This window comes from Sylvia atricapilla, chromosome 1 (genome assembly GCF_009819655.1).
Source record: "Sylvia atricapilla isolate bSylAtr1 chromosome 1, bSylAtr1.pri, whole genome shotgun sequence".
Taxonomy (NCBI): Eukaryota; Metazoa; Chordata; class Aves; order Passeriformes; family Sylviidae; genus Sylvia; species Sylvia atricapilla.
The window spans coordinates 136,022,320-136,037,191 of NC_089140.1; positions in this window are offsets into that span (position 1 = coordinate 136,022,320).

Sequence of the window (14,872 nt, forward strand, 5' to 3'; positions counted from 1 at the left end):
CTGCCCCAGCCCACTAGGCAATATCTCTGTTTAATTGAAGAGTGCCATTTGAGGTCTTCCTAAATCCTTTGATCACCACTGTAGTAAAGCATCCCCCACTCCCAAGTAAGCATCTCTATATAAAGAAAGAGTTTCAGTTTACCTTTAGGCATTTTAGGAAGTTAAACTAGAAAGTTCTGTGCCATTCTTATTGTAACTGGCTCAGGGCCAAGAGAGAAGCACCTGTTGGACCTTTTCACTGTTCTTCAAATTCTGTACCTCTCCCTATTGGCAGCAAGCCAATTTGTCCCCCCTAAAATATTAAAATATATAAGTATTTATGAAAGAGCACAAAGGAACTAGAAGGATTTTTTTGTAGTGTTTCTAACAGGGTTTCAGAGGATTTCCTTGTACATCTGTGCACAGTTTTTCTTTTGTTTTCTGTAACGTTTGTTATTTTTCATTTATTAAACCTTTTACTTTACAAAACAGCTCTGAAGAGCAGTCTCAAACAAATTATTTTAAGCCAATCTGCAAAGGTTGGACCCTCAGACTGATACATTTACAGGTGGCCCATAATACTCTGGCCATGTGTTAAATTGTATCACACCACACAGAGAAATGCAATACTAAATGCAGTAAGATTGTAATAATGCAGAAAGAATACGTAGAAAATACTACTTGGTGTATAATGATGAAAGGAATATGTGATGTTAAATAATACACAATTAAAATGATTGCACTAAGCACAGTTACATTGCACTATGCATATTTTATGAGTTGTGTGTAAATTATACATAATCTACAGGTGTGTACACTTTAATTGTCTCCTTTTTCCAAGCAAGTAGATGAAATGCTTGCATATTCACATTTTCACTCTTCTGTCTGTGAAGAGCTAAAGAAAATTTGCCCCCTGGCCCCATTCTCTGACACTGTGTCTTACAATTATATAATGCTACTAAAACATATTACATTACTGCACAGAGAAGTTTTCTTTTGTGAAGGATGAATAGGAGAAAAAAAACATACTTGGAATTAACTCCTCACACTGCTTAGTGTTCCTCTGCAAGCAAGTTTGGTACTACAGTGATGAGAATGGTATAAGTAGTTACACATAATGTCTGTGAGTGCATTGTGACTCAGAGCTGAGGAGCTCACTGGCATGGACTGTACACAATATTTAACTAAGAGTTTTCAGGTCACTGTGGCTGTGTATGATCCTTCCACGCTCCAGTGAGCCAGGGATTAAATTCTGCCTAAATAGACAAGCCACTAAAAAATGTTGCCAGTGTTTCAACATCTTTTGCGTCTTTAATAAGGCTAGTACCATTAGGTACCTGTGTGTATGCATGGTTTTTGTTTAAATGTACGTGTAAGGATTGCTTTTGGACATGAACTACACTGCAGATGTCCGGAGCTGTTTACCAGCTTGCTTGCTCACTGGGTCTGCATACAGGGGTACAGCTTTGTACCTTTTAGATTCGGTGGGTCTGAACCTCAAATAGAAGAGTGGCAACTGGCATGGAAGAAAGGAGGACTCTCACTTGGGTTGGACCTCAGGTTTATTGCTCCCAGAGAGCCACATGAAAAGTGGCTCCTGGGCTTTGGGTTTCAGCTTAAGGGTGTGTGGAAAGGGGCAGGGGGTGATCTAGAACCAATGCCAGGTAGGATGGGAGTGACCAGAACAAAAAGACAATTAGCAGGACATCTTATACATAAATCAGGGAAGGGAAACAGGGACCTTGCCAAATCACAGTGCAGCCCCACTAGAATTTTCCAGGCTTCTGGGCAGGATTACAGGGTGATTGACAAAACCCTCCACCAGTGAAAGACCAAGGGGTTTTAACAGGGGGATGGTAGACCAAACCATAGTACAGAAATTTGGTAATAACCTAAATTTCACACTGCAACACTACACCATGCATTATTTATGCTCACCTCAGGTTTTGTCTAATTTATAGAATTGTTTAAATATGTCACTCTTTCTAAATGATAGAGTTAGATAAAGCATTATTTACTTTATGTCAAGAAAGCAAATTTCTCCCTGAGATGAAAATAGCAGCACAAATCAAAAAGAGGCAAAAATTAAGATTATAGGCTTTTAGACTCTAATTTATCCCATTTCAGGACTCTATTTTCTATTTTGTGTACAAGCCTGATACTCCTTTGAAAATCCTGGTCCTACTATTTTATGGGTTTTTATGTTCAAGCCTGGGGTGGTACTGGTGGAAAACCTGTGCAGGCTTTAAAAATGTTGTGACATTTTGAACATTGCTGTCTCAGCTAACTATTCTAATTACATGTTAAGCTCTTCAAAGCAAGGACTTCACTTAACCATGCTCCCAGTACAATGGGATTTCCAATCTTACTCTGAGTTTATAGACAATGGTAATGAAAATGATTAAGAAGAGTAGATCATTCAAACCTTCTGGTTTAAATAATGCTGATGACATGCCTATCATGACTTATCTGGAAAGATTATTCACAGACAGTCTAATGAGATCATTACGAGTAAAAAATTCATGTTTCAGTATATAGCCAAAAAAATTTTGATTTGATCAATGCAAAGTTCAAGTAGTTGTAAACTGCAAAGGTGCTGCTATGGCTCTTCCTGTGAGTCAGGATTGGATGGTCACCTGAGTTCAGAGACAGGAAGACACAAAGTTAGTGCAAGTAACTTCACACAGAGAAAATTATAAAATTATTATCCTATTCATCACATATGCTCATTGGCAATGTTAGCATTTCTTTATTACTATATTGTGTCCAAATCAAAATTGGTTGGATTTTTTTTTTTTTTTTGTATATTTACACTATTGTTTGCATTAAATTGGTAGAAAGATCTTGTTAACCTCTTCTAATTCATGGCTATGTTTCATCACAGAGGTACAACTGGGTTGTGGTAGATAACAAAGTGGTTGTATACACAACACCTTTCTGCTTTAAAATTTATTAATAATTTTCATATATTTTAAACTCAAAACATTGTTTCAGATAGGTTTAAAAAAATCACAAATCTTGGGGGTGGGGGCAGGAATGATCAACTATATATTTAATGGAAATCCCAAAAACTGAAGTCCTAAAGTTTGGTTTTTTTTACCTGAATGACTTTTTTTATTTTTTAATGGAAGTTTCTTTGAGTAATATCTGAATAATGGTCATGGAATTGGGCTTTATGCTTATCAAAAGAATATGCTGTGGTAGTTACAACAAATAACAAGATAGACAGAAAGATAAAATTATTCCATTTCATGTGTTAGTCAGACTGTGAAAATTAAGTTTAATCACTACAATTTTCCTTCTTATCTTTAGGTTCTAGAGATAGACATATTAAAATACATGGATCCAAAACTACTTTATGTCATTTTTCAATTCAACAGCTTCAAACATAATTATAAAAATCAATTTTAGGTCTTTTAAAGCAAGAAATCACAGAGATATTCTTACTTTATGGAAAAATATTACATATAATTAAAATATATAGTAGTCAGATTTACTTTCCCTTTTTTTTTTCAGTGGTATAACTTGACTGTTAAAAGAAAGAAACCCAAAGTTCACAGGGCTGATTTGGTAGCACACAGAATGTTACATTTTCACACACAGAACAATAGCTACTTCCAATAGTAATCACCTTACCTTTAGAAATGAAAATTTAGGCAACACTATGATAATATCTCTTGTCTTCTCTGCAGCAAGTTGAATACAAAATTACACCTTCTGGTGCAGCATGAAAAGAGTCTGTTTGAAAGGCTGGTAAATAGAAATTTAACCTTAATAGAAAAAATAACCTGTGCTGAATTAAAGTTTTATAATTCCATGGCCAACAGATACAGAAGAAGTAACCAGGAGCTTTCATGGATAAAAAAAAGCTCAGCCTAGGTAAGTGCCTAAAGAATTAAACCTGCTTTAATATCTAGCTGGTGGCCCTTGTGTTTATGGAAGAGACACTCTTGCTTGATAGGTAGAGCAAAGACATTGAACATAAATGAGAAAAGAAAGACTGTCTATATGAATTATTATTTGGGTGTATTTGAACAATATGTAAAGCAGAAAATCAGAAATGTATCCAGACCATTTTGGTTCCAGAACTGTGCTAATAAACTTACATAAATGATGAGATTGTGTAACAGCCTTCCAGAAAAAAGTTCTTTCTCAAAGTAAAAATGTGGAAATCTCACACCAATGGTGGATAGCCAAAAGAGTCTAATAAAGTAGCAAAAGCAAAGTTCTTAGGTTAAGCTTTCTCTAACAGACATAAAATAGTCTTGCTCATTTTTATATTGATATTCAATATTTTGATTTCTGGTATTGAGGAAATAACTAGAAAGACATAGTAATTCCTCTTGCATACTTGAATTGGGTTTCATTAATAGATTTTGAATATATTAATATTTTGATGTATGGCTTATATGAAAGCTTTCAGCATAATGGATACAAATGACTACACAAGCACTAACCAATTATATTTTTTAATTACTTACCTAAGTGCTATTATATCCTTATGGCAGAAAAATAAGTATAACCTTGGACAAAAAGATATGGCAGCTACAGGAGAAAACGTTTATGCTTTTGACAGATGCAGTTAGACTTATTTAAGTTTATTTAAAATGGGTGTTGAGAAGATAACAATTAAGTGTTAATTCCAAAGTTCATTGTAAGGTAATTTTGTAGTGAGGCTGTGTTCATATGAGCAACAATTAAAATAATTATTTATTAACCAATACTATTTTAAATTACAGTGATATTGCAAAAAAAAAAAGAACACTATCAAAATAAAGTTATCAACAGAATTAGATTTAAAAATACACATCATTGTATTAAATAAAATTTTTACTATATGTGCAGTCTTCATAATTTCAGAGGATTAAAAACATATGGAGAAACATTTAAAGAATGTTAAAGTGATATCATTAGTGTCTGTAATATGTCTTATCCCTGACAAGCTGGAGAAGCTTAGAATGCAATTACATTAGAATTGTTTCTGATAATGTTAATATAATGTTTTACATTAGTAATAAAATATGAAATTTATATAATCCAGTGACTGGAACAAATGAAATTAAAGTATAATAAATGAAACTAATGTACTGTCATTTAAGTCAACAAGCAGGGAGTGTTTCTGTTACATAATAGGCCTTGAAATTTCTAAGCTACCTTAGTGGAAAATTTTTTCGTCATTGTGTCTTTGTTAATTTAAATATATAAAAGGTTTCAACACTAAATGTTTTATGCTAAAAGAATTCTTCCAAAACTTTTATTCTCTTTTAGTCACTACTGAGACATTTTGACTTCTTTGCTCTGATTAAAAAATATTCTGCAGAATGTAAATATTTTTCTGACTGATATTATTCACAAAAAGAAAAAAAAGGGAAAAAAAAAAGAAAAAAAAAAAGTTGAGATTACTGTATTAAATACAAAGTGAGTGAGAACCAGAAATAATCTGCTCTTGAATCCATAGGACATTGTCTTGTACAAACCAAGATCGTGTCTGAGGTCTTTGTATTGTTTGTATTTTTAAATATGTTGCTATTTTAGTCCCCAATGCTACACAAAATTAGTTTTCACGTTCCTTCTACAGCTTCTGGCCTCAATTTTTACAGTTTTACTGTTTACTTGTCAGAATTTTTTTTTACATGGTTTGGGAATTACTTCCATTTTTGAAGGACATATTATAGTTCTAATCTTCCCTTTATTCTGCTATGCAAGCATTTATTTTGTCCCTATACTGTTCCTCTGAACTTCTATTATGGTGTGTCTCAAAAAGATTGCCTTACATTTCATTTTATCCATTCTGCTTCTTGCAGATTTGTCTGTTTTAACTAGGTTCCTTTTCTGAATTAACTCTGAATGCAGTTATTACCTGAGACAGTAAAAAGTTGTAGCGTTCTCAGCTTATGACATGCGTTGACTAGTCTAAATATTTCTCTAATCTTAAAACAGATATAAAATTAACTAAAATACCTAAATTTCAAATCCTTTTCTATAAAAATAGCCCAGATTAATTTTATTTTCTATTTATAAAAAAGACTAAATATATGCTGGAGTTTTATTAGGGTGGTGCAGGAGAAAGACAAAGACAAGAGAGGGAAGGCCAAGCAAGGCAGAGTGAATGAGGAATGAGATGGCAGCTACTGTTGAGATTCATTGTTTCTTCAAAGCAGAATATATTGGAGTATTTTTGGGTTGTAATTTGAACCACTGTTATAATTCCCCAATATTTATCACTTATTTTCTGTAGTGAAAATATATTCAGTTTCTCACTGTCTTTTTCTGAGAAGCTTTTTATCCTAAATTGAAAATTCAGGAAAAAAAAAGTTGGAAATAAAATAGATAATTTAGCCTACATATTGCATACTTGCCTAAGCAACTACAGATCACCATGTGCTTGCTTAGCACCTCTGCTCAGGAGAGTGTGTTCAGGGAAAACTGTGAACCCACATCTGTGCTCTGTGTCTGCCTTTTCCTCATACCACCTCAGCTTTTTCGTTGTATTTTTCTGTCTGACAGATTAAGGAACAGCAAACCCCATTTTGCACAGCTTGATTCACACAGGACTCTCATTACCTATTCTCACATGTACACTCCCCTTATTTATTCTCTCTCCTGGGAAAGTGACTCATGCACTGAAGGGAGCACCCATCCAGTTATTCTGGAGGGAGCTGATAGACCCACTACCTGTTAAACCATCAGCTCAGTTGCAGTTGCTTCAATTCGAGAATATAGTCACAACATGTGGGAAGAATCATGAATCAGAAATTACTAAATTCAGAGCTATTACCATGAATCATGCTGTCACCTCAATGCAGGAATTGTCATTCTAGTGCTGTTCCCAGCATGCAGAAAGAGAGTGAACTGTATTAATTTAGAAAAATTGCTCTTTGCAGAGTGTGATTTTCATAAATATCTTAGACCAATAGGTGCCACCATTGCACTGTGACAGTCACACAAAGACTGAAAGAAAAAATGAGAGGAACTCTTTTGTGTCACAGTTCAGAAAATGCATTTTCTGGGGGAAAAAATAAGCAGGGTTTGGGGTTTTTTTTTCCCCTTTGGAAAACGCAATTTTGGAAATGCAATTTGGTTGTTGGGGTTTCTTTTTTTCGTTTCTTTTCCTTCATGTCTTATTTTTTCTGCCTGATTTATTTTAGTCACAATGTCACAACCTTGACATTTCTTTGTAATCATTCAAAGCCTTTGATCACAAGTATCCAAATGAATTAAGCTTTAGTAAACTGTGTGGATGTGCCTTTGTGTCATTTTGCTGCTGAGCCAACACTACCATGGAATAACTTCATTTGATTAATTTCTCATTCCTTTGGTGACCTAAATAGGGCTGCTCATACAATTCTTTATTGGATTTTTTTCATGGAAGTTACACTAGATATACTGTTGCAAGTTACAAGGTACCATGGAAAATTCTGTTGGGAACAGAATGTTTTGATATTGGTATCCCTTTGTTCTAAATGTAATGAATGGAACTATGGGTTAGGGGTATATTACTGACTTCTGTGCCCATACTAGATTATGCTTCAAAACCTCTGAGTACTGCTGTTCACTAAATAAAGATTGAAGAGAATAGGACTTTTCACAGTTAGAAATTCTGGAAATTAATTATTGATCCACTTAGATAACTTTAGAGCATACCATATTAAATGCAATTTCTTTTCCTCTTTTTAGGCAACTGTAATATCATGGTACTGGCTTATACACATATACTTGCAAAGACATTTCAGATGATGAGGTAAGTTTCCTGTACTACCCAACATACTTGTCTGAACCCAATTCAGTTTGAATCTCCAGGATCAGAAGAAAAATACATAATCAATATCTTTTCAGTCCTGATCTTTCAGTTCTTAACTCTTCCAGATGAGTCAGCACTTATTGAAGGTTTATGTGTAATGGAAATAGATGCAGAAAATATGATAAAGTAACTTCACTTTCAAGTAATTCCAAAATAATTTGCTAGCAGTTAATCAATACCAGTATAACCCGAATTACACCAAACAATATAAAGATAAAAGACTTGCCCTACTTTCTTTGGTTATTTAGTCTTATCTGCATGACTGTATTTTATTTGGTTTTATTTTGTTTAATCCTGTAATGTGCCACTAATGTACTAGTTGGAATACCCTACTCAATCACTTTCACATTGCAGGTATCTAGGGAGGCTAAGTTTTTCCCAGTAAACAAACCAGTTTTTACAACTTTTCCATGAAACCACTGTCAGGGAAGAAAAACAGATATATAATGTTCCACATCTGAGTGAATCAATGCCATTGTGGAAAGGAGTGCTAGGAGACACCATAAAAGCACCCTGCTTTATTGGCTGACAACAGTCCAAAAGAAGTGCTTGCACACATCCGTGCAGCACAATGTCTGGACCACTATGCATTATTAAAAGAAAAAAAAATTCATTTCTGCTACATCTCTGCCTTATCTAAAATAGGCATGCCATATGTCATTGGCTGCCTCTTTTCCCACTAAATTTATGATAGATCATGAATCTCTGCATTGTTTTCCATATAGAAGACTGCTTGGAAATATGTGCAACAGTTAAACTAAATAGGGTAATGGAATGTGCTGATACACCATTATTTTTATCATTTGCTCAACTACAAATTGGCAGTTTTGGTCTTTGTCAGCAGTACAGTGGCCTCTCTCATGCAGTGTCTGGCTGCAGCTTGGGGGGTTGGCTCAGTGTCCTGGTTTGACACCGGCCGAATGCCAGGCACCCATGAAAGTCGCTCACTCACTCTCCCCTGCAGAGGGAGAGGAGAGAAAAATTTAATTAAGTGTTCATGAGTTAAGATAAAGGACCAGGAGAAAACACTCCAAGGGCAAAACAGGCTCATCTTAGAAATACAAAGTGAGTTTATTACAATAAAATCAGAGGAGGATAATGAGAACTAAAACAAGACCTTAAACATCTCTTTTTTCCCAACCCCTACCTCCTTCCCACTGACAGCACAGGCAGACAGTGCATGGGGGTTTTGGTCAATCCATCACCCAAGGTTTTCTTCTGCCTGGCTCAGGGAGAGCAACCCTTCCCCTGTGAGACTGTGGGGTCCCTCCCACAGGAGACAGTTCTCCACTAATTTCCCTGTTGTGGCGCCAAATCTCACGAGCAACAGTTCTCCCAAAACTGCTGCAACATGAGTCTCTCCCACAGGCAGACAATCCTCCCAAAACTGCTGCGGCGTGGGTTGCTCTCCCACGGGGTGGAGTCCTCCGCGGAGAGGCTGCTCCAGCCTGGAAGCAGGGCCCTCTGTCTCTGTTTGGGTCTCCCACGGGATCACAGCCTCCTCCAGGCATCCACCCACTCCAGCATGGGCCTGTGGGTGGATCTGTGGATCCCCCGTGGATCCCCACAGGCTGTGGGTGGATCTCTGCATCCCTCATGGATCCATGGGCTGCAGAGGCACAGCTGCTTCACCATGGTCTCACCACAGCCTGCAGAGGAATCTCAGCTCCGATGCCTGGAGCACCTCCTGCCCTCCTTCTCCACTGACCTTGGTGTTGCCATGTTGTTTCCCCTCACATGTTCTCAGCTCCTCCTCTTCTCTAGCTGGAATTAAAACTGCTCCACCACATTGTCCTGATTTTCTTCTTTAATCTGTTATCACAGAGGCATTACCATCATCTCTACTTGACCCAGCCTCAGCCAGCAGCATGTCCATCTTCAGAGCCACCAATGATTGGCTTTGCTGGACATGGCGGAAGTTTCCAGCAACTTCTCACAGGAACCAACTCTGTGGCCCCGCTGCTACCAAAAACCAGGCTGTGCAAAACCAGCACCCTCAGGTGGAGCACCAAACCTGGGAGAGAGATATCCAAGTCTAAACAGAGTCAAAATGTTTCATCATTGGCAGACTTCAGTTACAAAATATCTTAGTGCTACTGGCATGTTTTTATTTCATATAAAATATTTCATGATACATAAACCTTCCTTTGTTCCTGTCAGCTAATATTTTCACTAAAAATACAAGTAGCTTTCAGAATCTGCATCTATCTGTCAGCTCATACATCAGGAAAGGTGAGCATACCATCAGCAAGTGATAGAGAAGCTCAACTCAGATGCAAAAGGCAAGCTTAGAGGAAAAGATGAGTCAATGAGTGAGCAATCAGACTATTTAATGCACCAGGTTGCCACTTCTCTGTGAAGTCGATTAGACATCTAACTCCAGGATAAGGGTAATAATGAAAGACCCTGAACATACCAAAATACTTACCCTGCTCTGCTTTCTACTCTGTGCTCTGGCCTGGAAAACAAATTACACTGCTTTCATACTCACTCTTGCACCCAGCCTTTCCTTTTTAATTTGCGTACAGGAAACCATCTAGTTTTTCTAAACTATCAAGGCTTTTCTGAAGTGTTACAGGGGTCTGCTTTGGTTGAGCATTTTAACGGTTTTTCTACTAATTACAACAACATGTAATAAAATAGTAAGCCAGAAAAATCTACAGTGTGTTTCCAAACTCTACTTTCAGTAAACCCCTTAGCAAACCCCAATCTTTTGTTTGTTAGTGTTTTGCAGCACTGAATGTTGCTGCCGAACAATTATAGAAGCCTCTCTGTCTCTTTCAGTAACATAATTATGGCTTTTCTAGTACTGCGTTGTACACCGAGGATTATCATCTCTGGTTGCTAAAGAGACAGTGAGGGTAAAATAAATGACTCTTCTAATGCAGGTCTTCAGAAAACAAAAGGAGACATCTAAAAACAAAAGTGATCAAATATTTTAAAATAAATACAATAGATTCTTGTATCTCATGGGCAGTCATTTTACAGAACTTTGTGATACACTTTTGATTAAAATCATGGATATTGCTGATATCACTGACACTGAAACAGTTGTCATAACAGGATAAGTAAATCGGTTTTCTGGACTTTTAAAGTATATGTTCTTCCTCTGGTAAGTCTTTGTGATTACCAGTATTTTTAAGCAGTCCTTTGTAATTTTTGTCAGCATTTTAAGAGAAGTGTTTTAAGCACATCATCCTGCCATTTAAAAAAAAAAATCTCTCAGACTACAGCATAAGTGGAAATATTTTCCAATTTTAATTTTTGTCTGGGAAAATATCTTAGTTGATGGAATATTCAGATCTTTCATTTATTTCCTTCTCCTATGTGTCTGCATTTCTCGCTCTCTCTTTTTACTTGGACCAATTTCAGGAAACATTTGAGCAAATGGTCCTTGTCATAAAGAAGCTGTCATCTGATGTCTGATTCAGAATGCATATAGAGATTTAGCTGAGTAGAAATTAGTTGGATGCTTAACATAAACCAACTGATTAAAGACTTATTTTGGTTCTATATGGTGCAAACTAGAATCTATCCTTCTTGTCCAATTAAGATATATGTAATCAGATTTTTTATTGCACTGGTATTTCAATATCATATTTCTTGAAAATCTTCCTTATATATGACTTCCATGTACTAATGGTTTCATTGACATCAGAGCATTAAATGACATGGCAAAGTCTTATGAAATATTAAGTAATCTCAGATCTTTTCATATTGTTAAGACATCAGTATATTGACAGTTGAATGATTGATTTTAGTACACTTGTTTTTCGTGTTGTCTGTGAGAAATCCTAAATGAGTCAGCAAGAATCAATACAGGTGCTCAGAGTGTGGCATTCCTCTCTTCCATTGTAATTATAGACTACGTGCTTCTTCATGCGTAAAAATCTCTATAATGAGGTTTTATAAGTATGCATTTGCAGAGATTTTTGTTTGTTTGCCTTTTTTTCCATTCTTTCAGGATCTTTTGATAAGCCTTAGGCACCAAAAATTCAGTGTTAAGGGTTCTTCCATTCACAGTCTCTTCAGATAAACTACAGATACTTTCAAATATATTGTTTTACATTTCAACAAAGGTGAAAGATAGTTCTTTAAAACAACAATAACAACAACAACAACAACAAAAACCCAAAAAAAAACCCCAAAAAACCCCACCAACCAACCAACCAAACAAAAAAAATAAAAAATACCCCACATCATAGGGGCAATCATTGCAATTCCATGGCAAAAAATACTGGTTGCTAAAAGCTGATTAGAGTTACACTAAGTTTGTTCATAACTAAAATATTGATGAAATTTTGTTCAGCAGGGTTAACCCAGGAAATTTAAGACAGTGGGTATTCATGAAACTTTTCTGTTCAAAAGCTCTTCAGTCATCAAACCAGAGTCTCATGGTGAACCTTGAAGAAATTTTATTTTTAAGAGAATTCTCTGTGGTTTGGTACTTTTTTCTGAAACTCTCATCCAGATAATTGTCCATACAAATTGAACTTAAATAAAGTTCATATCTCCTTTTAACTCTACTACAACTGTACAGCAATATTACAGTTGTGTAGAGACTTCTGACAGTGAGATCATCCTGAGAACAGGCAGCTGAGGCAGAGTATGGGGGAAACCCAAAATAAGAAGGACCTGGACCTGTTTGAGTGAGTACAGAGAAGGGGCAGAAGAGGGTCAGAGGCTGGAGCACCTCTTCTGTGAAGACAGTCTGGGAGTCTGGGGACTGTTCAGCTTAGGGAAGGTTCTGGGGAGATGTTAGAGCATCTTCCAGTGTTTAAAGGGGGCTACAAGAGAGAGGAAAAGGGGTTTTTGACAGGAGTATGTAATGACACGGCAAGGGGGGGATGGCTTTCAATTGGAAGAGGGTAGAATTTGCTTTGATATTAGGAAAAAATCTTTGCTGTGAGGGGGGAGGCACTGGAACAGGTTGCCCAGAGAAATCATAGATGCCTCAACCATGGAAGTTTTCAAGACCAGGTTGGATGGGGCTTTGAGAACCATAGTCTAGTGGGTTTGTTCCCCAGGCTGAATACCAGAAGCAATGTCATGTAGTCCGTTGGTTGGCATTTTATGTAGAGATTTGAGTGACTGATTCATCTTTCCAATATAGCCACAAAAATAGTTTAATACATTATACCATTAGAAATAGAGGGCAGATGACTACTGTGTTTACTTCATACAATTTACAAGAGGAGAGTATGGCCAAATCTGTAAATGGCTACCAGTCTTAAAAAATAAGAATCACAATTTTTGGCTGTTTTACATTTCAGATATTTTTTAAACGGGTCCTAGAGAAACAGAGAAACATTAGGAAAATATTTTATTTGTTTTGTGCAAATATTAAATGAGCAGAGTTAGATTCATAAGCCTTCTCATAAAAAGTTTCCGTAAGAATGTCTTAGATTTAAATATATCTTCCTATAGTCCTCAACAAATTTTTGCCATGGAACCAGCTAGAAAAAACAAGCAAGGTAGCAGCTATTCCTCTATAATTAAAATCTGCACTCCGTGAAAATTACAGACCTGTAACAGTAATGAACAATTATGCAATGAGTTGCTGCTTTGCATAGCTGAGACAAAGAGCTCACAAACCTTTTACTAAATCAGTTCATGAGTTCAAGAGAGTCCAGGTGACATTTTTCATAGCTAGGACTGTGTATGCACTAACAGTAGAAAATCTAGACTGTCATGAGTTCAGATGTCTCAGAACAATCTGCTTAAAGTGAACAGAATGAAGTAACATTATTTTGATGGACTGTTTTGATCCGGAAAGGAAAACATTTCAGTCATTCAAGAAATGCTAATAATGTATTAATTACATTTTCCTGGATTAATAATTATTTTTGAGAAACTGAGACGCCCAGATTAAAAGCTGCACAAACATAGTTAAAGGGAAAAAGTGACAGACAATTATTTATACCACCAGTTCCATTGGATCAGAAAACCACCTTAATAAATGAAGGCTCATTGAGAGGTGTTCAAGAACAGTATGGCAGATTAGTTTACCAGGACTAACACTTACTGGCGGGTGAGTTAAAGAAATCATTATTTGACTAGGAAAAAGGAAGGGGAAGGGAAGGGAAGGGAAGGGAAGGGAAGGGAAGGGAAGGGAAGGGAAGGGAAGGGAAGGGAAGGGAAGGGAAGGGAAGGGAAGGGAAGGGAAGGGAAGGGAAGGGAAGGGAAGGGAAGGGAAGGGAAGGGAAGGGAAACATTGGTTGTAAAATGATTTGTATCTATATCTATATCTCTTTGTATCTATATCTAAGCAAATATTCACATTTTGGGGCATGACAGAGTGCATTGTAGACACATTGAATCATAGAATGGCTTGGTTTAGAAGGAACCATAAATATAATCTAGTTCAAGTTAGTGCCCTGCCACGCCCAGGAGCACCTCTCACTAGATCAGTTGCTTAAAGCCCCACCCAGCCTGGCCTTGAACACTTCTGAAACAAGAGATCAGCCCCATCAAAACAAAGAATTTCTTGCTAACATCCAATCCAAATAGCTCATTTTAAGTCTAAAATTGTCCCCTGTTGTCCTATTGCTATCAGTCCTTGTAAAACAATTACATTGGGACAATGCTGTCCCATAGGAAAATGCTGTGCATTTTACTGTCATATATGGCAATCCTCTCTGCCCAATTAAGCATGAGAAGTGGCTTGTTCCCCATCTGAACCCGTCCCTGCACATTCAGGTTATTCAGGATTGATCTGCACAGTGTATGACAAGCAGAGTGAGGCAGCTGTCCTCACGTACATGCCAAGTCCCCAGCTCCCAGACCTAGGAAAGGCAATACCTGCTGCGCAAGCAGTCCTTCTGAGCAGATGTTGTGCATCCTGGAATTCCTTGAGTTTTCTTAAACAAGGAGTAATAAAGCTTATCTCATCTTCATTCCCTTGAACTCTTCGACAAAGAAACACCATGTCATTGGCTTCAGGAAGTTGCTTGCTTTAGTTTCCAAATTTGTACAAAAAATTGCATTGAGGAATACAATAAAGTACGTCAGTTTGGAAGGGTCTTCTTTGGTATTTTTGATGTTATTCTGGTAAGTTGGTTGGTTATTTAGGGGTTTTTTTGTTATTTATAT